General features: G+C 45.2%; 1 protein-coding gene and 1 long non-coding RNA gene across 3 annotated transcripts in view; one reads left to right on the forward strand and one right to left on the reverse strand.

The window, feature by feature from the left end:
- Nucleotides 1-27537, reverse strand: part of CADM1 (cell adhesion molecule 1) — a 528696-nt gene that overhangs the window by 87224 nt on the left and 413935 nt on the right. The window lies entirely within an intron of this gene.
- On the forward strand, nt 1697-12272 carry LOC307204491. The gene is made up of 3 exons (XR_013833712.1): nt 1697-2085; nt 11541-11610; nt 12086-12272. It is a non-coding gene; the product is annotated as an uncharacterized lncRNA (long non-coding RNA).

Genomic DNA, 27537 nt, shown 5'->3' on the forward strand with positions numbered 1-27537 from the left:
AGGTTTCCAATTCACACGGATGGTCTCAGAGAGAGCATGCAAAGAGGGAGGGAGAGACCAATGGGTGGCTAGGGACTCATTGCAAGCTGGGTGGTGGTGGTGGTGCTGGAATCTTGAGCCATGCAGGGAGAAAATAATTGAAGTCATAGAAGTCATAGAATTGTAGAATCGGAAGGGACCACTCTTCACCATCTCTGCCTCTTGGCCTCCCTTGTGTCTCTGATTCTGGACTCCTCCCTGCCACAGACTCTCCCAGCTGACAAAGCCCTGTTATCCTTCAGCTTCTGACACTTTCTCTTCCTGGTCTTCTCCCTGTGATGACTCAGCATTGTCCCACCATCAATCCCCGGGTTCTTTGCCTTCTTCCCTTGGTGGTTCCCCAACTGGTTCCTCCCACCTTTCCTCTGTGTACAACCAGTTCATGACATCAGGGCTTCCCCTTCCTCTCTTTGCCCCTTCAGCCCCTCCACCCACAAAATGTGCTCCATATTGCCCCCAAAACCATTTGGAGAAGATTTTGAAGGTTGTACAGGAGTCGGGGTGGGGAAAAGTCATAGGACACCAGAAGCTGCCTTATACAGAGTCAGACCCTTGGTCTATCTAGCTCAGTATTGTACACACTGACTGGCAGTAGCTCTCTGGGGTTTAAGGCAGGGAATCTCCCCCAGCCCTACATGGAGTTGTTGGGAATTGAACCAGGAGACTTTTGCATTGAAAGCAAGTGATCTACAACTGAGCTACTGTTCTTCTCCATTGTACATGTCCCACTTAGTCAACAGAAGCCTTGGATACAACTTTCAACTTGAAGGACTAGAGTAATCACATGCAGTTTGTAGTAATGGAGCTGGCAACCCCTTTCCTAAATGCCATCACAAGGGTAAACCCACCACTCTTCAAAAGAGGTAAGAAAGCAAAATGAGAAAGGGACCTAGCAGTTTAGAGACACAGTTCTATCTGCCATCAGAGAGCCAGTGTTGTGTAATGGTTAGAGCACTGGACAATGACCCGGGAGACCAAGGTTCAAATCCCCACTCAGCCATGAAGCTCAGTGGATGACCTTGGGTCAGTCACTGCCTCTCAGCCTAAACCATGGGTAGGCAAACTAAGGCCCAGGCGCCAGATCTGACCCAATCGCCTTCTAAATCCGCCCCACAGATGGTCCAGGAATCAGCATGTTTTTACATGAGTTGAATGTGTCCTTTTATTTAAAATGCATCTCTGGGTTATTTGTGGGGCATAGGAATTCATTCACTCCCCCCCAAAAAATATAGTCCACCCCCCCCCAAAGTCTGAGGGACAGTGGACCAGCCCCCTGCTGAAAAAGTTTGCTGACCCCTGGCCTAAACTGTGCCACAGAGTTGTTGTAAGGATAAAATGGGGAGGAGGAGAAGAACCATGTAGGCCACCTTGAACTCCTTGGAAGACAAAGTGATAATAAAATAAAATAAAATAAAATAAAATAAAATAAAATAAAATAACAAAAAACAAAACAAAACAAAACCCTGCTGCATCCCAACTGCCTAGAACCTTCTTGCCTGGAACCACACTGTTCCCCACAGCATCTGGTATACAACAGGAGTGGAGGATCTATTGCTGTCTAGATGTTGGTCATTGCTGGCACTGTTGGGAGTTGGAGTCCAGCAACATCTGCAGGGTCACAGGTTCCTCAATCCAGACCAGTGCACAGTCCCAATCCGGACCAGTGCACAGTCCCAATCCGGACATGACAGCAATCACCAACTGGTGTTCAGAAGCCTACTTCCTCTGATCCTGGAGGTACATCTGAGCAGCCATACTAAGCTTTTTTAAGAAGAAAAGGACAGAGCTGCATGAACCGTCCGAAAGTAAAAAGGGGAAAGCAAAACTGGAGAGCTTGTAGCTTGTCTCTGGCTGAAAAATTCCTGCTGAAGCAACTGCTCGGGGTAATCCATCACTGACCACGGACAAATGTGCAAAAGGGAGGGAAAGGAGAAGAGAAGAATGAGGACAAACAGGTGCAAGAGGAGGTGTTGCCAGGCTGGGGATCGGAATGATATATGGACTGGGAAGTTGTGTGCCTAATATGCATCTCCATGGGCATGACTGGTGAGTGAACCTCTTATTGAAGGCTGGCTCACTGGAGAACTGCCCAGTCTTCTCCACCGTCCACCTCAGTCTAGTGCAGCCCTGTTCACTTCCAAATGGCTTCCTCTTGCCCTTCCAACTCTTTTCATCCAATGGGGAGCTAAGTCTAGAGGAAGAGGTGGATGTTGAGGACTGGCTGCCAGAGCTGCCCTTGAGATGGATGGAGGGGGAGATGAGATCCTCCCACACTGTCATAGACAGAAGGGATAAATTTGCCACAGCTTTGGAAGTGTGTGCATGTGGGGAGATAATGTGACCCCTCAACCTTTTATGGAGACCACAACCCATGAGATGTACTGAGAAAATCAGAAAGCACACTGCGGGCTTCCATTTCAGGGGGACGAAGCTGCCTCTCCCATCCAGAGTTGTCTGCACAGAGCATCCTCTGTGCAAGAAGGACCAACTGCTTCAGCATCTGCAATGAGGGAAGCAGAGCAGAAGGGCTCTTATGGAGCTGAGGGAGGGGCTTGGAGGGAGGGGCTCCAACTGGAAGGGCAGGTGGCCTGTGCAGTTGGCCTGCCAAGGGAGGCAGTGGAGGCCACACGGTGGGGAGTTTCCAAACAACAGTTTGGAGAAGCATCTGTCAGGGGCTGGCTCCACTTTAGTCATTTTGCCTCCAAGACTGCGTGCGAGAGAGAGAGGCGGGAAGGGAGGGGAATTAACAGACTATAGTTAATTGTAGTACTGCTGTTCACACATGTTGAAGGACTTGGAGTAGAGCAAAAGACAGAAAACTGTGTGTTTGTCCATCTCTCTCTGTGTGTGAAGGAGACAATACAGGAATTGTGAGAAGGTAGAATAAGGGGTCCCTGGGGGGAAAGGAGGCGTTCTGGATCTAACAGTATCCTGAAGGAGTTGTGATGACAGCAGCTGCCACCACCACTACTCACAAGAGATTACAAGTCTGGCTAATGTTTGCGCTCTCTCTCTCTCTCTCTCTCCCTCCCCCGTGAGCCCCCCCCCCACATAAACATCTCTTCTTCATCTTCTAATTAGTGAGCATTTGGTATGGTTGCGTTCTGAGTAATTCCTCTTGAGAAACAACCAGCTTCAAATTAAAGAACAAAAAAATAAAAATAAAAGTAAAGTACCACGAGGGAATCAGCACAAGAGCAGGAATGATGCAGCTGCCACAAGTCCAGGACGCAACAGGCCACCGCTCTGAACCGCTGCCAACTTCCAAACTGGCTATCAATTTCTCATCTGTCATTGAGACAAGCTACGAGCACGAAAGTGCGGACTGTGTTGATTACAGAAATGCGCCGTTCCAATATGTGCTGGTGCCTGCAAACCCCCTGAACGTTTCCAGAGGAAATAAATTTGCAGCAAAAGGGGCGAGGGGTTAGAATCGCTATATGCTGAAACATCACGCCCAACACAGAATGATTTATCACAACTAAATGCAGGAGGTAATGTTTCCTTATAGATGTGTATGTCATCTCATGAGATGGGACAGAGGGACAGAGGAAATTCAGCCTCATTTGGGGGGCCTTCAAGTTGTTATGGAGAAAGTACAGCAATCACTACCAACACAGAAATAAGTTTGGTGTCTGTGAACAGCCCAGGGAGAACGGCTAGCATGTGCTGATCAGCAAACAAAGTCACTTTTGTTTGCATGGGCAATGAGAGGCAGTGCCAGGTAGAGAGACCTAGACAGCCACATTCAGCCTCCACACCAGAGGTTCTCTAACAACCACCACCACAACAACAACAACTTATTTATACCCCCCCTTCATCTGGCTGGGTTTCTCCAACCACTCTGGGTGGCCTCCAGACAGAATATTAAAATACAATGATTCATCAAATATTAAAAACTTCCCTAAACAGGGCTGCCTTCAGATGTCTTCTAAAAGTCAAATAGTTGTCAAAATATTTTCTTGACATCTGATGGGAGGGCGTTCCACAGGGTGGATGCCATTACCGAGAAGGCCTTCTGCCTGGTTCCCTGCAGGGGAAGGGAACCACCAGAAGGCTCTCGGAGCTGGACCTCAGTGTCCGGCCTGAACAATGGGGTGGAGACACTCCTTCAGGTATACAGACCAAGGCCGTTTAGGGCTTTAAAGGTCAGCACCAACACTTTGAATTGTGCTTGGAAACTTACTGGGAGCCAAAGTAGTTCTTTCAGGACCAGTGTTTTATGGTCTTGGCAGCTACTCCTAGTCACAAGTCTAGCTGCCGCATTCTGGATTAGTTGCAGTTTCTGGGTCACCTTTAAAGATAGCCCAACACAGAGCACATTGCAGTAGTTCAAGCGGAGGATAACCAGAACATGCACCACTCTGGCGAGGCAGTCTGTGGGCAGGTAGGGTCTCAGCCTGCGTACCAGATGGAACTGGTAGACAGCTGCCCTGGACACAGAATTGACCTGCACCTCCATGGACAGCTGTGAGTCCAAAATGACTCCCCATGGAGTAAAGGGTTAAACTCTCCCTCCCCACTTATTTATTGATTTAAATTTATATCCCACCTTTTTTCTCCAAGGAGCTTAAGGTAGCATATATGGTTCTCTCCCTCCTCATTTAATCCCCACAACAAACCTGTGAGATACATAAGGCCTGGCCCCAATGCTTCTCTCACAACCAGTTAATGCCATGTCCACTTTGGACTTCAGTCTCTACACATCAACCCTACGACCACTTTGTGTGTGTGGAGACCCAATTGGTTTTGTACGGATTAAAGGCCATGGGGGTCCCTGATCCACCTTGCCATATTTGAGACCTTTCTGGGGCCTCCACATTTCTTTTGAGGATTTCCTGTACTCACAAAACATGAGAGCATATGAGGACACCTTGCAAAAGGAAGTGAAGAAGAGGTATCCTTTCCCTCTAGGTGTAGAGTTGTGCGCCCCCCCCCCCAGCTTCCAACACAGCTCAGTACTGAGAAACAGGGACATGCACTACATACCTCTGAATATACAAGGGGCACATGACGCATCTTTACAGGAGCACCCTGAATAAATGTTCAAAGGCAGGGAGGATCAGATCTTAATCCTGCCTTACACAAAACTTCCCCAGGTATGTTGATTTTAGCCTAATCCTTTAATATTTAAAAGCATTTCCATTCTTGTTTGAAGAGACTTCCTGGCCTCTGGAGAGGGAGAGGGAAATAGAGAATGGCAGGTGTCAGGTAGTGAGTATTCTTTGCATCTCAGACCCTTGTATTATTATTAGTAGTAGTAGTAGTAGACAGCTTTCTAGCAAAGGATGATCCTCTGAAGACTTGTGAGTCATGACCTCTATTGTTGTTGTTGTTTGTTTGTTTGCTGCTTTCTTCCATTTCAAATCCGGCAGATTGTAACAGGAACTTCAAACTGAGCAGGAAACACATAAATTGAGCATGTTCTTCTGCTCCATTTGGGAGTATTAGACAAATGTGTCAGACATTTGTGTTCTGCCCTCTTTCTGCTGGTTCCAACACAGTTACAGAAACTATGGCTTCCATTAATTTTCTAAACTATGGTGTCTTTCCTTCTAAAGAAGCAAACAGTGAAATACTGTAAATGTGAGCACACGTTGGGCAGAAAATATGGAAAAGTTTGAGGGATACAGAAGTAAGCTATGGAAACTCTGGCAAATGCCTCGGCTCCACCTCTGCTAGCCCTGGGTCTTAATTCTTGATCCCTCTGCCCCTCCCTGATGATGAACAATGCAAGTTCTCCCTCCCTCCATGCCAGCTCTGCTCCGCAAACAGTCTGGCAGCCTCACACCTCATTACTCGGCAACAGGTGCAAAGCAATAAATCAAGCAGAGAAAATGCCACTCAGTGGGGACTCCTTGTCTCTGGAGACTCAATATTTTTCTTGATTCCCACATCTGGCCATCAAGAGGAGGCAGGAGGCAGTGTTGCTGTCCGTGGTCCTGATCGAGACTGTCTTGCTACATACTGGGATGAGGAGGCCATCAGTGAGGAGACCCAGGTGAAAATAGCATGCTTTGAGGTAGAGCTGTGAAATGTACCACAGAGATATTGCTTGTAAAAAGAAAAAGAAAAGAAAAGAAAATGTTTATAACTGCAAAGACAGCCTCATGGTTATGTTCTCCTTTGGCTGCTGGGCTGGCGCTTTCCTTGCAGGGAAATGCATTGTGAGAAGAACACCTGGGACTTTTCTATTTCAGGAGCACCTGCATTGTGGGCTGTGGTTTTCATATGAAACTTGCAGATTTCGCAGGACACTTTTCAAATCCGTCCAAATCTATGGTGTGACCGCAACTGGAACACTGAGTACAGTTCTGGCTGCCTCGTTGCAAAAAGTATATTGTAAAGGTGGGAAAGGTTCAGGAAAGGGCAACCAAAATTATCAAGGGGATGCAGTAACTCACCTATGAAGGAAGGTTACAGAGTTTTGGACTTTTTAGTTTAGCAAAAAGTTGAGTAAGAGGTTACATAATAGAAGTACCGTATTTTTTGCTCTATAAGACTCGCTTTTTCCCTCCTAAAAAGTAAGGGGAAATGTGTGTGCTTCTTATGGAGTGAATGCAGGCTGCGCAGCTATCCCAGAAGCCAGAACAGCAAGGGGAATTGTGGCTTTCACTGCGCAGCGATCCCTCTTGCTGTTCTGGCTTCTGAGATTCAGAATATTTTTTTTCTTGTTTTCCTCCTCCAAAAACTAGGTGCGTCTTGTGGTCTGGTGCGTCTTATAGAGCGAAAAATACGGTATATAATATAATGCACAGCATGGGGAAAGTGGGTAGAAAAATGCTTCTTCTTCTTTTTACCTCTCTCATAACACAGAAACTCATGGACATCCTATGAAGATCAGTGTTGTAAGATTCAAGACAAATAAAAGAAAGCGCTTTTTCACACGACACATAGTTAAACTCTGGAGCTTGCTCCCACAGGAGGGAGTGATGGCCACCAATGCCGATGGCTTTAAAAGACCATCATGGCTATGCTCTGCGTCCATGGTTGCTTCTGAGTAGTAGTTGCAGGGCACCCCAGGAAGGAAGAGTGCTCTTGTGCTCAAATCCTGTTTGTAGGTTTCCCACTTGGCATCTGAGTGGCCACTGCGAGAACTGGATGCTGAACTAGATTGGCCATTGGCCTGATCCAGCAGGCTACTCTTATATTCTTATGTTCATGGGTAGAAAGGAGCCTTCAAATTGAACACTGAACAATCCAGTGCAGTAAATCATAGAACTGTAGAGTTGGAAGGGACGTCGGAGGTCATCTGGTCCAACCCCCCGCAATGCAGCAATATGCTAATAATAATAATAAATTTTATTTATAGCCCACCCTCCCTGGCCAGAGCCAGGCTCATGGCAGCTAACACCAGTAAAACCATAATAGGAAAAAAGACCCAATTTAAAATACAGGTTAAAATGCAATTTAAACTGCAGCCTCATTTTAAAAGTAGCCCATAGATCACATAAAGGAAGGGAAACATAAGGGTCAGACTGAGTCCAAACCAAAGGCCAGGCAGAACAGCTCTGTCTTGCAGGCCCTGCGGAAAGAAATCAGATCCCGCAGGGCCCTGGTCTCATGAGACAGAGTGTTCTACCGGGCTGGAGCCAGTGTTGAAAAGGCCCTGGCCCTGGTTGAGGCTAATCTGAATTCCTTAGGGCCCGGGACCTCTAGAGTGTTGCTATTTATGAACCTTAAGGTCCTCTGCAGGGCATACCAGGAGAGGCGGTCCCATAGGTATGTGGGTCTTAGGCTGCATAGGGCTTTAAAGGTCAAAACCAGCACCTTAAACCTGACCCTGTACTCTCTTGCTCTGCAGGCTCCAGGGGAGTCTGGTCCAGTAGGTAAATGTGGCACTGCCCCACCAATCTCAATCTGTCCTCAGCACGCGCGCACACACACACCATGCCTATCTCCTTATTTACAACCAGTCCAGGTGGCAGCACAAGCTGCCAGCGTCCTCTTCCTTAACTTCAGCGTTGCGTTAGGCAGGAGAAGGCCATTGACTCTGGTTCCACCTGTAGCTCACAGGGCTGCAGTGATGGGAAACTAACACTCTAAAGTGCCATGTAGGCTAAAATAATTTATAAACCTGCCTTTCATTTTGCCCTTTTCCAAAGGTCAGAGTGGTTTATTAATACCAGTATCGTGAATTAATATTGGTGGAAGATGTGGCTTGATATGGTGGAGGAACAAGTACCATCTCACTTCAGTTTTAATTCTATATTATTATTTGCTTCTGATGGAGATAGATACAAGGCTGGAACCGGATCATAGCAACTGAGTGCCTCATTGCTAATTTTATTAACCTGACCTGGCAATGTTCACAGTTCCCTTCTCAATGTCCTTTGCTTCTGTGAAGGTATGTTTCTCCTGGCTGTAAGTCTAGGTGATCTCTGGAGTTGTTTCAAACTGCTTCGTCTGAGCAACAAAACTAGGTGGCATTTTCCTTTGTGAACAGATCAACTTTTCTCCCCCTCCAGCAGTCTTCTCCTGCCTCCTCCTCCCCACCACCAGCGTTCAGATGTGGATACCCTCTCTCAAAATGTAATAAATCTTTCACTTTCAAATCTTAGATTCATTAAAAGTAGCCCAGGAGGAAGGAATAATAAGGTGCCACTTTACAGCCCAAATAAAACACAGAAAGAGGCAGTCCATAATATGAATTTCAGGCTTTGGCTGAAGATAATTCATGCATCATTTTCAGATAAGAAACAAAAATGGAGCTGCGTCAGCACATTGGCTGAAAAATAACTTTTTGTATTATGTTATGCCTTTCGGTAATGGGCCCAGGTTACCATATATCACTGGTAGCTCCAGCTTTCTGCTTCCCCATCCCCCTTGGCTACTGTCACAGTAATATCCTCCATGAACGGCATCACCTGTAGACTGAGCAAAAGGGGAAGAGCTTTGGGAAAGGACAGGGGTTCAGCAAAGGAAGCGAAGCTAAAAGCAGCAATTTCTCTGAGCTTCATGTAAAGGTCAACATTCATTAGCAATAAATAAAGGGGGCGGGGTGGCTGGCTCCCATAGCTGCAGTGGGATCTGCAAAAGCTCTGTTCCTTTTCCCTATCCCAGCCATTTTCAAAAAATTCCTTTTTCCACAATAGCACTCTCATGATGGAACTCCGTCCCGAAATATGGCAAGAATCTTTTGACACAAGTTAAAACCCTTGTTATTGTCCCAGGCTTTTAGGGGTGATGTTTTATTGGAGGTACTTCCTGCTGTGCTGTTGTTGGAGGAAAACGTTGCTTTTTGCTGCTGTGTTTTGTGTGTGCTGGGGGCTCGAGTTCTAACAACTGATGTGGGTTGTTTTGTACTATGTTTTACTGGAAGTGGTTTATTACAGCATTTTAAACAGCCCCTCCCTGCTCAGGAGTTACAGCAGTGATGATGAAGGGTGGGATATAAATTTAATTAATAAATACAATAACCACAATGGGTTGTTTCCAATGCTTGTCCTGCTCAGAGTAGACCCATTGAAGTTCATGGACATGACTAACGTATGTTCATGAATTTCAGTGGGTCTAACTCTGAGGAGAACTTGGTTGGAATACAACCCAACATAAACACTTGTAGAAATACCCCTCCCTATTTCATTCTACCTGCATTTTACAATGCACAGGATGGGGGTCTTCTCATTGTCCCATTTCTGGGCAAATTATGCTGTGCAGTGAGGTGGAACAGGACCCTCTCCGTGTTGGCACCCCATCTATGGAATGCCCCCCTAGACCTCTTTGCTCAGACCTTAATGCAATGCAATGCAACTAACTGATGGATTATCTGTAGTTTTATTTGAGGTGTTAATTTTTATTTGAAACCTTTATTGCAACGGTTGCATGTGTGCTCTGCTGTGTACATTTTATGCTGTAATCTGCCATGGAACTGTGAATTGATGAAGGTTGGGCTTCATACTGAAGCAATATATCAAAAATATTCACTTGGTTAGCCCCCCAAAAAAAAATAAAAAAAATTTAATGCATTCAAACATCAGCCATACACTATGTTCCCTTGAGGGACCACTTTTTTAAAAATCAAACAACCTGGCTTTTCCCCTTTTTTGCCATCCGTGTCACCTGCTAGCTTTATCTGGGAATAAATTTAATTTTGTCAAGTGCTGGAGAGCAAAGGTAGCAGAACGGATCCCACCCCAAGCGCTCATCTGTCATAAGGAGCGACTTCCTTGCTAATAAAGTGACCTTGTGTAAATAGCTCAACTTGGCAGAGCTGCTGCACCTCTGGTGTAGAACACGCGTTGATAGACGGAGACCACATGGGCTGGCAGTCCAAGATGAACTATCAGACACGCACACAGAGAGAGTTAGTTGCAACTTCGTCAAGTTCCTTTAGCTTTCAAAGGCAGAGGATGCCGGTGACTAAGGGGTCTTGGTGAACAATCACTTCTGCCGCTTGTCGATACTGCAGCAGCCAGTTGCTCCTGCATATTCCGAGCAGGAAAATAAATTGTCATGGCAGTCTCCTACCTCCTATCGAATTATGCCCCGTCCTCCATTAGAATGAAACCTGATCTCACTGTGTCATCTCCACATTCAAGGAGATCACCTGAATAACTTCATGGGCAGGGAGTATATGCAGAATTATCCTGTTTGCATCTGGCTATAGAGCTGCGGTCAGCAGTACCTTATTACATGTAAATCAATGCAAACCATAACATGAATTAGCAAGTACGGTATATTTGGAAATCAAGGGGGTGAGAAATAAGATACAAAAAGTTGTCTAGGTTATCCTCAGCCAATTCAACAGAGGACATGGTACATTTCTAAGTTTTCCTAGGAAAATGAAGTGTAAAGGGATTAGGGTATAGCTTTGTCAGCTGTGCTCTTTCTGCTAGTACTGTGGCTTTTACCCTTTTACCACCCCTGCTCCCAAGGACCGCCTCTCCTGGTATGCCCCACGGAGGACCATATTGTCTACATATAACAACACCCTGCAGATCCCGAGCCCCAGGGAGATTAGATTCGCCTCAACCAGAGCCAGGGCCTTTTCGGTCATGGCCCCGGCCTGGTGGAATGCTCTCTCACAAGAGACCAGGGCCCTGTGAGATTTGACATCTTTTCACAGGGCCTGCAAGACAGAACTGTTCCACCAGGCCTTTGGCCAGGGTTCAGTCTGACTCATTTTCTCTTTGTATGAACAAGTACGAAGGAGTTTTCCCAGCCCGCTCACAGGTCCTTATAATATCAGTGGAAATAGTTGGTCCTGACGAGTATTAACCGCTTTCAATTTGTCATTTGTCAGGATGGCCATTTGTCCCGTCTAATATTAATTTTAATTTATTTGAATTAATTTTGGGGTGCATTATAATCGATTTTTTTGTTTTTGTTTTTATGTATATTGTGCTTTATATGATGTTAGCCGCTCTGAGCCCAGCTCTGGTAGGATACAAATAAAAAGAAATGCAAATGCTGTCGGTAGGTACCTTTGCTATGCTTGGACACATTAAGTGAGCTCTGCCACAATATCCATAGTAAACAAACAAACCCCTGTGTTGCAGAGTTTAGAGTTGGACATCAGAATTGGACATTTGCTGATTATACAAAGCTTCACAGCTTGCTCTCCGCCAGGTAAAGTCTGGCACCGTGATTTATTTAAGGACTTTCAGAGACTTCAGTTTGTTAGTTTTGATGTTTTGAATTATTCCATAAAGTTTTTCACATTGTTATTGTTCCTGGCCATCGTGTTGCATTTGATATTGCTGACAATATCCGTAGTAGCAGCAGTGATACTGGGTCTGTGCGCCCATTACCAGCTTAAAATGCATGTTCTTTTTCTCAGTTTGGATCGAAACTGGCTTGGGGAAAATGGCACCAGCCTGCAGTATTTCATAAGAAATGACAGGGTAGATATGGATTGTGGCTAATACTGTGAGTGAACCTCTTCCCAAACCAACTGTGTGAGTGGCAGGACTGTGACCTAATTTAAGAAACGTTAGTGGATTAATTTGTTTGAGATTTAGTCGGCTACATTTTCACAAATTTGCTTAGGGGTGGAAACAATATGGGTTTAAAAAAACATTTAAGTTTTAAATTTCATTTTCAGGTGTAATGATCAAAGAAAACAAACAAACAAAAATCAGCACCTGAACAGAACCATGCCATAAGGTCCTAAAAACGGGGGCAATTCTTTCACACTCCAACTAAAGTAGCATAATTACCAAGTACAGAAGACAAAACCTCAAGACATATCATCCATGTCAAAAAAATAATAATGCACCATTCCAAAATTTCACCTGGGAAGAGTGTGGTTCATGAGCTGCTGATTCCTTATTTGCGTGTACAGTAAACTGGTGTCAGGTCGTGACAAATCCTGCTTCTCCAACTGCTCAAGCAATCAGATTTTGTGCATAGCTTTTCGGCCAGGGCTATCTGCCAAGTCTGTTCAATCCATCCCTCACAGTTAAACCTTTAGACACTTTCCAATAACACACAGTTTCCATTCTGGCTGCAGTTGATAAGAGGTGCACGAGCTCTCTAAAAACAGTAGCTCCAAAGCACTTTCTTTTCGATCACGCTGCTGTGTATCCTAGCAGGTACACTCTTAAAACGAGGAACTCCATGCGGGTGTGGGGGTGTGGTGCTTCTGAATCTCAGGAGGATACAGTTAGACACTCTGCTCACATATTCATCAGAGTAACCAGCAAAATGGATATATTAACAGCTGAAGGAGAGAGAAGCAGAAGAAGGAGAAAGTCCAAACATGTTGCTTTGAGACTTTAACAACTCTGTGTCATTGTTTTGCAGCCCAATTAACTGTTTGGCCAATTACAAGCTTTTAAAATGGATTCATATAGCCAGTTAATTGACTGCACGTTGCAGCCCTACGAAACAGTTGTGTACTGTGCATAGGTACACAGAGAAGGAGCGTCCTAGTTAAGGGCTTCTCAGTTCTGAAACATCACATGTACTCCCAGCTAATCCAGCAATCCATTATTTATATGTAGCCTAATTAAGGCTGTGAGTAGCTTGATCTTTGTTTACTTAAGTCTACTGCGGAAGATTGCCAAGATTAAATGAAATTATCTCCAGGCAGGCCAGCGAGCTGGAGCTGCGAGCTACTTTGAGGGGATGAGGGAGTCCTCTCTCTCACTTCTTCTGATGGCAGTCACGGCTGCAGCCTTCCTCCAGCCCACCACCACCACCCATGATGCTGCCAATTCAAGCTTATCTAATAAAGATCCAGATCAAGTAGACCAAATGAAAGGCACTGAAGTCTGAAAGCAACTAATCGAATTGGATTAGCTCTTTTCAGCGTCTAATTTTACCTTTCACTTGTAAAACCTCTGAATCCATTCTTGTTTAGATACTGAATTTGTTCATTTAATGAAACACAGAGACAGGGGAGAGAATATTTTTCTTCTTCTTCAATATGCAGCAAAATAGAATTCAGGCGAATTAGAAATACGACATTTGACGGGGAGATGTGATGTGAGTCTCACCCACTCCTTTTTAGGACCAGCTTTGAACAGAGAAAAGTGTTTGAGTTAGCATACATGTGCAACTCTTCAGTCCTGAGAAACCATAGTGACCAACATGTAGCTCAGCTGAGAGATGAGAGAGGAAGGAAGGATATTTCATGGCACATTAAAGAACCAACGGTGGTGCAGTGGTTAGAGTCTCAGACTAAGACCTGCGAGATCAGCCTTCAAATCCCCATTGGCCATGTAGTTCACTGGGTGTCCTGGGGCCAGTCACTGCCTTTCAGCCTAACCTACCTCACAGGGTTGTTGTGGAGACTAAATGAGGGGTGAACTAGGTACGCCACCTTGAGCTCATTTATATTACATATAAATGTAATAAATAAATAATACATAAACAGTCTATACAACAGCATTACAACATTGTTGTAGTGGGTGCAAAAAGCACCACGGTGCTCATATTTATTTCAAGGGTTTGTTTGTTTGTTTGTTTGTTTGTTTGAACAGAGGTTTGGGATGGGCAGACATGACCTTCCAAGCCTCTTTCTCTGGCCATTGGGTTGAAGAGACAAGCAGAAAAGTCAGCTCTTTGGTCAAGAAAACAGCATGTCAGGCAGCAATGCCTACAAACAGAACTAGCCCCAATGAAACAGTTGCCAGGTCTGAAGGTCTTCGCCTCCTACTTCCCCCTAAGTCTCCTCCCCAGCCAGATGTTTTCCAAGCAGCCTCCAACAATGTGGGGAGCGGGAAGGAATCTGTGCCTATTGCTCTGCTACACGCATAGCCCTCCTTGTCCTTGGAGACAGCGGGGGATGGGAACTTAGCACAGTAGGAGCAGCAATCTTCATCAGCTTAGTCTGAACTGCTTTCCGCCCTTGGCTCCCCTTGCTCACGGGAGCCTGTTGCCTCCTCAGCATCCAAAGGTTCCTCTCTTCCTTCCCACTCTGACCTGATACTTACTGTACAAAGGTAATATTTACAATCAGTAGTCCACCCACTTCTGCCTCTGGCCATGCCCACCCCTGGCAAATGGCCCCTGGCATGTGGCTCTCTGAGTGAAAATGTTTCCTCCCTACCAGTTTAAAACCATGCTTGCTTGTCAATTAGATTTTGATCCCAACCTTTCCTCTAGGGTGCTCAGAGGGCAGCATACATAACTCTTTCCCCATTTTATACTGACCTTGTGAGTTGGCTTAGATAAGACCCAGACTGCAGGTTAGCCACACACACACACACACACACACACACACACACACACACACACAGAGAATATACAGTATCTAGCTAAATGGACTGATGTTCCTATGCATTCCTGGAAATGACATGGATGATCTTTATTCTTGCAGATTTACGATTACGTTTCTCTCTGCCAAATGTTTGCTGGGGTTGGATATGAATCACAGGTGCTGACTCCTTGGGGCCATGGCAGTTTGAGACCCCCAAATATTTTTGGGGGGGATCAGGCCCTTTCAATATGCAGAGAACATTGCACAACATCATGTGTGCGATGTCAGGACATTGTGCTATGTCACACACACACACACACACACCCCAGATCCTCTGGAGAAGCTGGTGCCTCTGATATGAATCAGCCCTCCAGCCCTGTTTTTGCCTTATAGATGCATTCCGCAGTGAACAACTTGGGACCCCATCATCACTCGGCCTTCAAAGAACGCTCCCATCCTCTGTGTTCTAAGCACTCCACAAATTGGTCTGTTTGTGCCTGTTTTAAATATAAACATCACTAGACTTAAACACACACGCACATATGCACAAGAAACGAAAGATATATGTGGTGGCACATTTCATGAAAGCTCTAATGAATTCTGGAGAGAAGAATATGCTTTCCCATATGGGATGCTGAAAGAAAAGCAGATGTGAAGAAATTGGATTCCTCTGACTGTGTCTTCTTCTTCTTCTTCTTCTTCTTTCCCCCTTCTCTCTCCCCCACCCCGCCTTTTGGCAGATTATTCAAGGCAAAGACAAATATTTTATCAAAGAGTTATGGAAATAAACACGATTATAGCTCAAGGGCGCAAGTGGATTTCTGGAATATTTTTCCATGCACAGTTAATAGGGGAAGCTGGCAGGAGGAAGAGTGTCATAGTATACCCAACAAAGCTAATTTTATTGTGCCAAAGCTGCGTTGGGAACCAGAGCATCATGTTAAGCAACATTAGCCAGCAGACAGAAGGAGGGAGAGGTTCTAGAGGGGGAGGCGATAAAATGGTGAAACTTAAAAGCATGAAGCTAGAGAAGACCATTTGTTCCCCTTTGCTCAGTTCTGAGTACATCAAATCCTGGTAAGGGCTAATCAAACTTTCTCTGAGGTGTGCATGGTTAACGAAGCATTAATACATTGCTTCTCTGCTTGAATGCACTTGAGGTGCAGTCATTTAAAAACTTTTATTAAAATGTACTTGTTTAAAAAGCTTATATCCCATTCCTCCCCTACCCCACCCAATGGATTCAGTGTGGCCTACAATGTTGTTTTTGGCATCTGTCTGTCTTGGGAGACAATGGAGGAGTGAGCCTTTGGGGGTGAAGTCAAACTGTTGGAAGGTTGCAGCGCTTGCTGTGGCTGTAGAGATTGATACGGGAGAGACAAGTTGCATTGCAGTTGGGGCAGATGAAGGCGTCCGGTTACACTGCTGCAGATGTACCATGGCATTTCTTCTCTCTGTGCTCCTCCCAGCAGTCATTTCTCCTCTGAACTGACACAATGCTCCCAACCTTGCTTGCAAATTGGAATACAACTCCTACTCAATTCACACACTTCTCCTGTGTTTTATGCAAAAGATACATATATATTGCATATTTTACTGGTGAATGTGCTAGGAAGCATTGAGAGCGTTGCATTTTACATCATATAAAGTGCTCCACAAAACACATTCAAAATGTGTATGCAAATGTGTGCATTGGAAGAAAACAGGATGGAACAGATCTAGTGCTGAATGCCATTGAGACTGAAAATGGACAGCATTAGCTGCTCAGATCCTGATGGATCTCAAGTGGGTTCCCCAAGTGGGTTCCACTACCCAAATGGACATGGTCCTAGAAGCCATCCACTTTACCACTCAATAATCAAGAATTGTGGGAATATGTGGACTGGAGTATGTAGGAAAGAACAGGAGGAAAATGATATTCCTTAAGGTTTCCAGGTCCTAGGGATGATGAGAGATGGAGTCTAAAACATATGGAAGGTACAAGGTTGGGGGAGGCTGCTTTAAACCATCTTGAAAACACTTCCTGGCAGGGAAGATGGGCCAGCAGACCACCTTTTATCTGTTTCATAAGATGCCCATTGTGCAACACAGAAAGACCTTGACCAAGAGAACTTGGCTTTTGCATTGTCATGGCATTTTTCATCATAATGGGTGTATTTAGTAGGAAGGGACAGGGAAAGCTTTTTGAACTCCACAAGACAAATTGTGAACCAAGTTAATAGGCACCAGAGTCTTAAATCACTGGCTGGCCAGCCAGTAGGTTAGCAGCTTTCAAAACTTTCTGAACTGAAGGAAACATCTGGAGGTGGCACCATTTGTTCTGGACGTTGCTTCTATGAATGATGCACTAAGACAATTTTCTGCCTTATCATAAATTCTGCAAACTCATGAACTTTGCAATCTCTCAAGCTCGGCACTATCTGGGAACCACTTATCTTGTGCTGAAAGCAATATAAAAACAGATGGCAAAGACGGCGTCGAGTGATAAATCAATGGCACTCCTGCCACTTGGTCTGTGTGTCCACAGTCTGAGAATCCCAAGTTGAGACAAAAACACATTTGAGCTGGTAGAAGGGTAGAGGAGTAGGTGGCATGGGTGGGAAAGGGGAGAGACAGGCTCCTTAGGGTGTGAAAACAATGAAGATTTTATTGGCCCAATGTGCTTTGAAGGAGATGGTGGGACCAAGGAAAGATCTAGAGACAGATGCCTGGCTAGGATAACCTACACCTGAGATGGACTGGAGGACAATACATATTGCTGCCTGAGATGAAGGACCACCATAGTCTATGCATTGGTAACATTGAGGCTGGGTTACTGCAATGCGCTCAAGATAGGACTGCCCTTGGGCATGGTTTGGAAGCTCTATCTGGTGCAGAATGCTGCCGATGGGGCATAAGGCCAAGAACATGTGACACCGTTCGTAAAACCATCTGTACTGACTGCCCTCTTCTGCCAAGCCTGGTTCAAGGTTTATCCCATCAGCAAGTGCCAAATGGAAATTGATCTTTGCTCTGCTGCCATGCCAACCCCTCTTGCCTCTGGTGGTCAATAAAGATTTGGTTTGACTTTCACCCAACACCTGGTGTCCCAGGTCAGTTATTTTGCCACTCTCGCAGGGCCACAGAATGCGGCTGCCTGGGCAATTTCGATTTTTCTCAGTTCTTCATTTTTTCCCCATTCTTAAGTTTAGTTCTCAATGTTTGTGGGTTGTTGTTTATTTAAGTACCCTGAAAATTCACCAGCGAATTTCTCCTAATATACAGATATTTTATACACACCTCTGCATATTGTACACATTTTTGCAGAGGCATTTTATCTCATGGAATGCGTTTTCCTGTTATTTTCACTAATGTATAATGTATACATAATGTATAATGTTATTTTCACTAATGTATTTATATGCACACTCTCCCCTAGTACACACATTTCTTTCTACCCATTACTTGTCAGGAGAAGTGTGTTGCAAATTTCAGAAAAGTGCAAATTTCGAAGGATTTGGTGCAAATTGTGAAGGTTCAGTGCTTTTTTTCCTGGCTGCATGTTCCAGTACACACCAAATTATACTCCTGTAGAGGTTCCTGAAAGATGCATATCAAATCTCTTCTGCTCACACTCACTTTGCATACACAAGCACATTCCTCTTCTTTTAACCCTCACTGAACATCACTCATTAAACATGATTTTTTTAAAAAAAAAAAAAAAGGTATGAGAGGAGCATGGATTTCTCCTTTACTCTGGTTCCCAACATCAAAGTAATTTCTTTCTCTATGATGGAAGGGGAAAGAAAGCTGCCATGAGCCGTCAGAGGTACGAGCTGTTGTGTAAACTGGAAATGCTAAAGCCTTTCTTTCCCCCTTCTCAAACAGCCCCTGAATTTGAAGCGTGCTGAGAATTTGCTGCGCTAAAGCAAGTAGTCTTGTGGACATAGCTTCAGAGTCTACATGTGACAACATATGTACACATTTCCACATTGCAAGGGGTTGGGCTAGATGATCCTATGGTCCCTTCCAACTCTACAATTCTGAGATTCTGTATAAAAGTGATCTGCTGAGAAACTACACATTATGTTGGTGTTCTGTGACATCCAACATACTTCCCTTCCTTAAAAAGGAGGAAATATCAACTGGGTTCCTGGTGCAGTGGGCGGGGGGGAGGCAGTTTAACCTAGTTGGATCAGGCCCAATTGCTTTTGGGATCCGGCCCGCGGACTGTCCATGGATCGGCATGGGAATTCTGTTTGTTTGGGCTATACCATTTTTTCCCTGTGCCATTCTATTCCCCCCCATACACACCGCGGTGGTGCCTCCCTCCTCCTGGCTTCTCCCCGCCCTGCCTAGAGGAGGAAGGGGGCTGGGCTGAGCTGGCTCAGCGTCATTTTAGGTAATGCCTCTCCGGAGCCAGCCCTTTCGCGCCGCTCATCTTCCCTCCTGTGGGCCAGAGAGCGGAGCAGACAAGCTCGCTCTGCCTACCCATAAGAAGAAGCAGCGGCAGCAGCGGCGGCAGCAGCGGCGGTGGCAGCCCCTGGGAAGGTAAGCACAGCAGCTGGGGCTGACAGGTGGGGAGGAGTACTTGCCCTCCTTGCCTCTTCTTCCAGCTCCCCCCCCCCAGCGCCACTTTTCTGCCCTGCCACAAGGTCTGAGGGACAGCGGACCAGCTTGCGGCTAAAAAATTTTTGTCGACCCCTGGTTTAACCCTTTGTTGCCCCCATAAGCCGTTGATAGCAACAGAAGGAGATGTGACCACCATTTCCCCTCTCCACAGTTTATAACCACTCTAGAAAGGTGGTTTGGATCGGGGCTGTGGGGCAGGGGAAGCGGAGAGTTTGACTGTGCCCCCCCCCACATGCCTTGATGCCACTCCAAATAGCACATCCAGGGGCAGCTTTCCAAAAAAAGAAAACTCCAGTGTAATGTGTAGTTTGGTTCTTAGCCAAGTCCTTTGGAAGTCTGTACCGAAGCCTCTCAGAAATAATAATAAATAATAAATATTTATTATTTATAAAGTGCCACAAGAACAAGGCACTGTAGAGAAATTAAACTCGGATAGCGGCCCCCTGCCTGCAGGCTTACAATCTAATATCATTCTCGACAATAAGAAATAATAATTCTGTTTTTAAGTAAGTTATCCATTTCTTGGTCCTGAAAGCATCCTTTAGTAGCAAGACTATGATGGCCCACATCCTGGAGAGTAACAGAAAGGTGAATTTCTCCAGGAGGGGTTGGGAATCTAAGGCCTCACTACTGCTGGGGTATATTTAAGAGGATACATTAACTATGGGAAAGCAACAGGTCAACAGTGTGAAGGAGGCCTTCCCTGCATCAGTGCTAAATGGGAGAATCAGAAGTGGGCTTAGAAATGCCAGGTAAACAGAGATCCAGGCAGAGAGGATGGACAGAAATGGTTGTCGGCAAATGGTACTCATTTTTCTGTATGTGAATATATTATTTCTCCCAGCAGAGGGATGTGAAAAATAAAATATATTCTGCCACTGCTGGTTGACTCGTCTCATTAATAACCTGCAAACATTCCACCATATGTTGTGTTTTTATCACTTGACTCAGATCATTATGACTTCATTTCAGAGGGGCCTGGAGTAAATGAAAAGCCATTCTGAAGGTTATTTAACTATTAAGACAACTATTAATTAAAGTTTGCCAAGTTTTAGGAGCTTGGAGGATAAAGAGACACTAAGTAAATATCACTTATTATTTAATAAAGAGGCGGTGATTGAAATGTTCCCCGTTTAGGCCACGTTTCCAGGAACGGGTGGGGAGAGGAGCAGGCCTTGACTAAATATTTTGCAGGCTGGCTGATGGCAAGCAAGTCCCCACAGAGCTGCCTAAGCATCACTGGTGTGCATCTCTTCTCATTATGGCAGGAGAGGAAAAGAACAAGGTCAGCTGGGAATAGAGATCACCCTTATTAATCTGACTATTATAGCCTCAGCGTAATGACGTGACCAAATTTCGTTTTTCCTGGCTTGGAAATCGCAATCTTGGCTGCTTGCAATGTTTGCCTCAGGTATGAGGTAAGTGTTAATTAACGTCCCCCGTTTTTTTCTCTGGCTCAGATTTTACCTCAAGTCATTGAAGCACTTAAGCCTCCTGCGCAATTTATTGCTGCTCCATTGGTAGGGAGGATGCGGGTGGCGCTGTGGGTAAAACCTCAGTGCCTAGGACTTGCCGATTGTATGGTCGGCGGTTCGAATCCCCGCAGCGGGGTGAGCTCCTGTCGTTCGGTCCCAGCTCCTGCCCACCTAGCAGTTCGAAAGCACCTTTAAGTGCAAGTAAATAAATAGGTACTGCTTTACAGCGGGAAGGTAAACGGCATTTCCGTGTGTTGCACTGGTGCTGGCTCGCCAGAGCAGCTTCGTCACGCTGGCCACGTGACCCGGAAGTGTCTTCGGACAGCGCTGGCCCCCGGCCTCTTAAGTGAGATGAGCACACAACCCTAGAGTCGGGCACGACTGGCGCGTATAGGCAGGGGTACCTTTACCTTTACAATTGGTAGGGAAATAGAAGGAAGGAGGGTGCCTTAAAAAATGCAGCATCTGCAAGCCAGCACTCCAGCTATCCTCTATAACCCCCCGCTATGCTACAACAGCCAGCCCTCAGACTCTACAATTAGCTGGTGAGGCCTTGTTGGTGCTGCCACCACTGGGAGCTGCCTCGTTGGTGGTGACCAGTGACAGGGCCTTTTTGGTGGTGGCTACCATGTTGTGCAATGCCCTCACTAGTGAGGTGCACCTATCTCCATCAATATTAACTTTCAGGAGGAATTTGAAAACATCCCTGTCCATTCAGGCATTAGTTAGCTGAAGAATACAGTTCATGGCAACCTCAAAATCATTGGATGGAAGCATGTTTTCAATGGCAATTGATTTTAGAATGTTTTCAGCTGTAACTGTGTTCGAGCTTTTTATCTGTCTCAGAATTGTATTTGTTTTGTTTTAAAATTATATATCTGTTTGCCACCCTGGGCTCCTTGGAGAGGAAGGACAGGATGTAAACCCAATAAAATATTAATAAACCAAGTAAATAGGCAAATAGCTGGAAGGAGGCTCGTTGGGGGAATTCCCTGAACTGGGGCCCCATTTCATTCCTGGAGACTTCATCTGGAACGTGATGGAATCCAATTTGACACAGAAAAAGCTGCACATTTTAAAAAGTGCTTCCTTAAGGGGGTGGGATATTTGGGTTTCAAAGTCAAATTCTGAATTTACCCCCTCTCTGCTCTTACCCCATGCTTTTGTTTTCAAATTAGGGTTGCCATATTTTGGAGAGCAAAAAAGAGGACACAATTGCCGACTTCTGCTTTAAACTATAGGTCTCTATGATAACTTTTGTTTTGCATACCTTTGAAAAAGAGGATGTGTCCTGGAAAAAAGGACAATAAACTTCAAAGTACGTAGCCTGGGAACTGTATCTATTATTCTACAGTTTTTGTAATGGGGTAAGGACCACAGCTCAGCGGTAGAACAGCTGCTTTGCATGCAGAAGGCCACAGGTTCAACCCTCAGCATCTTCAGGTAGCGTTGCCTGAAAACCTAGAGAGCTGCTTCCAGTCAGTGCAGACAGTACTGAGCTTGATGGACCAACACAGTTGAGTAATTTCGCAGTGAGTTCTGCACCAGGGAACAGCAAGGGTTGCTTTGAAGCTGATTTCATCTAATGATAACCCAGGGAAGTTGGGCAAGCCATCCAAAATCCAATTGTGGAGGCAAAGATGCATTTTTGGAAACTAAACGCAGGAGCAACACACCCCTCAAGCAAGGTAAAGCCTGGTCCCAAGGGCCCATGAAGTCAGGATTGGCCCTAACCTTAGGAAAAAGGAAGTGACCTCCTCAGGCGGCAGATGCTGCTGGGAAGTTCTGAGGAGTGTTATGTATTCAGTGGTCTTTGTTTGCCTGAGCTTGAGCCTGGACTAAGGATTCTGAGTTCCTGTATTCTGATACAATAAATGATGTCCAATCACAGAACGTTTCAGGATTTGAGCCTCTGCCATTGGCCCTTAAACTCTGAGTTATGATTCACAGCTTGGAAGTTTAGACAGCCAATCACGTTGGGAGTGGCCAAGACCTTCAGAAATGTATATATATATATATGAAGTTGCTTTGCCCCTGTTGCAGTGGCGTAGCGTGGGTTGTCAGCACCTGGGGCAAGGCAAGTAATTTGCGCCCCCTAACCCGTGGATTTTAGCACTCGAGTGCGAGCACCCCCCCCATGTTGCGCCCGGTGCCGCCGCACCCCCCCCCGCACCCCCACGCTACACCACTGCCCTGTTGCCCAGTTCTGATAGTTCAATAAAGGTTCTTGCTGTTATCACTGTGTCTTGCCTCGTGAGAACCCACCTACACTTCACAGTGTTTCCTACAAATCCTGCCCTTGCTGCTTAAAGTAGCAAGCTACCCTAGTGACTATGAAGGACGCTACCCCAGCCAACCAGGGTTGAAGTCAGATTCAACTGTCAGTCCACCCTGCTTTTTTATGTGGAATAAGAACCAAAGGGACACAGGGACGCTGTGGGTTAAACCACAGAGCCTAGGACTTGCAGATCAGAAGGTCGGCGGCTCAAATCCCAGCGACGGGGTGAGCTCCTGTTGCTCAGTCCCTGCTTCTGCCAACCTAGCAGTTCGAAAGCATGTCAAAGTGCAAGTAGATAAATAGGTACCGCTCCAGCAGGAAGGTAAACAGCATTTCCGTGCGCTGCTCTGGTTCGCCAGAAGTGGCTTAGTCATGCTGGTCACATGACTCGGAAGCTGTACGCCGGCTCCCTCAGCCAATAAAGCGAAATGAGCGCTGCAACCCCAGAGTCGGTCACGACTGGATCTAACGGTCAGGGGTCCCTTTACCTTTAAGAACCAAAGAAGACTCTGGCTGCTGGATCATCCTGTTATCACCAAGGCCATGCAGGTGTCCATGTGAAGCCCTCTGGCAGGATACAGAGCACCCTGCCTCTGACAGTGGAGGGAGTGGTCTTCTCCTTCTGCCGAGCCTGCAAAACATCTTGGGCCAGGGCTGCATGAAGTTTTATGAAATCTCTAAGATGTAAGGAGGGTGGAAGAGAGGAATGCAAGTAGTGATTTGAGCTTTTGCTTTTGAGAAAAGAATAGGAGAGGGGGACAAAACAAATGAATATGGAACAGAGAATCTAAGCAGTAAATCAGGGGACGAGACGCCTTGGCAATGTTTCTTAAAAAACAAACCAAGAAAATGAGAGGGCTCCATGCAACCACCATGCAGAGACAATAATCGCTAATCAAGTCAAAGTTTCATTCTAATCAGTTCAGTTGTTAAGCAAGGGGGGGAGAGAATAGCAAACGTCTCGGTTTGAAGAATTACCATTCATTACAGCCTCATGCTTGACGATGGCACAGTCGTGGCTGAGTTGTCAGACTCATTATGGCCCTTGTTTGTCTTAAGTTTCGAGACATGGGCTTGTTTTTCATTGAAATTAGAAATAAAAAAACACCTCACATCGGATTTCACCAGTGACCAAGGAAAATCTGGACATTGTATTGCCACCAATGATAGTCAGAACAGACCCACTGAAAGTATACCCTCCAAGTCTCCCGACAGTCCAGGGACAGTCCTGGAATTACAAAAGCCAATCCAGCTTCTGATTTGATCCCGGAATTTAAACAATGATCTTTGGTTTTAAAACTGGAGCATTACAAACATTTCCCTATTTTCAATATTAAAGGGAAAGCCCCTTTTGCTCTTCTCTGGGATGGGCAGATCTGCCCATTTTGGTTTCTCTCGATTTCTCATTTTTGCAGACTTAGGTTCAAATTGCCACATTTCCACATAAGTTTGCATTTTTAAAAAGAAAAAGGAAGTCCTCACAAAAATTAATTACTATTTAAGTGTGCCATTCTTGTAGTTAACACATCTCAGCAAGCCTGTTGTTGTTCTTATTTGTTTGTTTGTTTATATATGACAATATTTGTATATTGCTGTGTCATAAAAATGCATCAAAGTGATTTACAGAAATAGAAACATAAAACCATAAAATAAAGACCATAAAAAGTTAAAAACAAACAAATCAGCTGGTCCTGAAAGACCTACACTGGCTCCCAGTACATTTCCAAGCACAATTCAAAGTGTTGGTGCTGACCTTTAAAGCCCTAAACAGCCTCGGCCCAGTATACCTGAAGGAGCGTCTCCACCCCCATCATTTAGCCTGGACACTGAGGTCCAGCACTGAGGGCCTTCTGGCAGTTCCCTCCCTGCAAGAAGTGAAGTGAGGTTACAGGGAACTAGGCAGAGGGTCTTCTTGGTAGTGGCGCCCACCCTGTGGAACTCCCTCCCATCAGATGTCAAGGAAATAAACAACTATCTGACTTTTAGAAGACATCTGAAGGCAGCCCTGTTTAGGGAAGTTTTTAATGTTTGGTGTTTCATTCTGTTTTTAATCTGTTGGGAGCCACCCAGAGCGGCTGGGGAAACACAGCTGGATGGGTGGTGTATCAATGTTGTTGTTGCTGCTGCTACTGCTACTGCTACTGCTACTGCTGCTGCTAAAGGATGTATTTTTAATTGCCTGCATAGGCCTGGTGGAATAGAAAGTTTTCAGCGGGCATTTTCACAGATATATGCATTTTCATGCACAATTTTCCCCAATGGATGTATTTTTACGCACTTTTTTTGGTCAGATGCCTGCTGCATCTCAAAATTCAGCAAAGTGTGAATTGCTTAAGTGCTGTTAGTACTGCAGCAAAAATAGTTGCTGGTCTGTGATACAGATTATTGTTTGGTATCCTCTGGTGTCAAGAATTGAAGCAAGAGGAAGGGAAGCTGGCTAACTCTCCATGGGCATTCCCTCCCATCCATGGTCCTGACATAGACTGGCTTTAGATACCACTGTTCACTTTCATTTATGCCCGCAAAAATGCCTCCCCACCTCCCTTCCCTTCCCTTGCACCTCACCAAAAATTTACAAAACGCAGACTCCAGCGCTGCATGCAGAAAGGGCATTAGTTTTTCAAACACGGCGTGATTTACAAGAAAGAAAAGAAGTGATTATGCCCTCTGTGATTTACCTTCTCGATGTTTTACTACGGGAATAAATTGCAATTCGGGAAGTTGCTCTGGAATTATTACTTTATCTGGGGGAGCAGCAGCACCATGAATCTCGCACAGTGATAACTAATCCCCTCAGTGTATTTTGCAAGCACCACACTGGAAGTTTAATTGGGGGCACTGCCATTTTGGGAAGAGGGAGAGTCTAACATCACAGGCGACACATGTTCAAGAACTTGGCCCAAGACCTGGGTCAGTCAGGTAGAAGACATCACTCCCTCGCTATAATTCTGTGTCTAACAAGAAGCTTCCCCTTCCCTCTGAAGCTAGAAAGCCAGTGAAAATCAAGCCTTCCCCTAATTATTTAGGATGGGTAACAGCCGTTTGACCAAATACATACACGAAAAGGTTTTTAATCTAAGCATTTGAACTATTTAAAGATTATAGCAGGAGAGGCAGGGCTAAACAATGCAGTATTTGATGCCAACATTGCACCTGGGAGAAAAATTAATGGCACCCAAGAATTTGACTCTAGCTGGGGTTGAATTTTACCCAGATTCTAAAGGTATCGCCCTCCTCTGCAGCTGTTCTGCTCCATCTTATCCACTGTGCCTATGGTAATTTTAATAATGTGGCAGATAATAGGGTCTTTAGCCTTTAGGCTACTAGTTCAGTTGCTGCTCAAGGAGACAATGACTAAGAGTCTTTCTGCACCTGGGGCAATAATTCACAGACTACAAGGCTTGCTGAAGGCTTGGACTGGACTCATCTGTGACTCTTGCACATGATAGTCATTTCCCAAGAGTTTCCAGTCTGTAATGTTTATTGTGAGTGTGAATGTGAGAGAAAATGAGTTGCAGTAGCTTGCTCAGATACCACAAACCTGGGAAATGTGAAGTCTGTGGTTCCAGTGATTGCAGGAGCAATATTCTGAAACCCATTTGGGTTTCCTTTGGTTCACATGCATCTATCCCTTGATGGCTGCTGCCTCAAGGGATGATGTACACACAGGAACTGTAAATCACCACCATTCAAAGTATGGTGAAGAATTTCCCTGTTGCTGACAATGTAATGTCTTCAGCAGAGTCTGTTCACACATTCAGCTGTCAGCATCAAGGTCTGAGTAAAAGAGTGATTAACCTGCACACATAAATGCAATTTCCTCCAAGGAGTGCACTACAGCGACTCTCCATTGTACCCAATAAAAGCACCACCCATGGATCAGGAGTGTATTTGAATTGCTCCTTACCTCCAGGACCAGTTTAAATGCTATGTTCAGCATCCCAAAGTTGGTTCCCTCCAGATGTATGGCCATATGATGCTGCTGTTGATGGGAACATTGCCATGCTAGCTGGGGTGGGAGGGAGTTGTAATTCAAAACACTAGTTTAGTGAAGACTGTCTTACAGCCTCATTGCAGTGGCTAGTATAAATCTCTTCATGAACTCCAACTACTGCATGTGAAGCTGTATACAAAGTTCCCATTTTTCACCATGCCACACCAGATGCACAAAAGAAAAGGAAGGACAGGGGTGTGAAGGTGAAAATGGGTGCAAAGCAGAGCAGAAGAGAGAAATGGCTTTAGAAATGGGTACAGGAAGGTGAAAAGGAAGCTTAGTAGTTGCATGGAGTGGGAAGGGGATCTCTAGAGGATTAATAAATGGGGAACTGTTGTGAGGAAGGGTGCAGCCTCTAGTAAAACAATAAAAACTATGATATATTAAAGGATGGCTTAGTGTTATGTGTGAACCCTCCCCAGCAGCTTAACCATTATTTGTTTATGCCAACAAACCATTATCAGAAACCATGAATTGTTGCTGGCTTAGAAAT

The sequence above is a fragment of the Podarcis cretensis genome (genome assembly GCF_951804945.1).
Source record: "Podarcis cretensis genome assembly, chromosome: 15".
Lineage (NCBI taxonomy): Eukaryota > Metazoa > Chordata > Lepidosauria > Squamata > Lacertidae > Podarcis > Podarcis cretensis.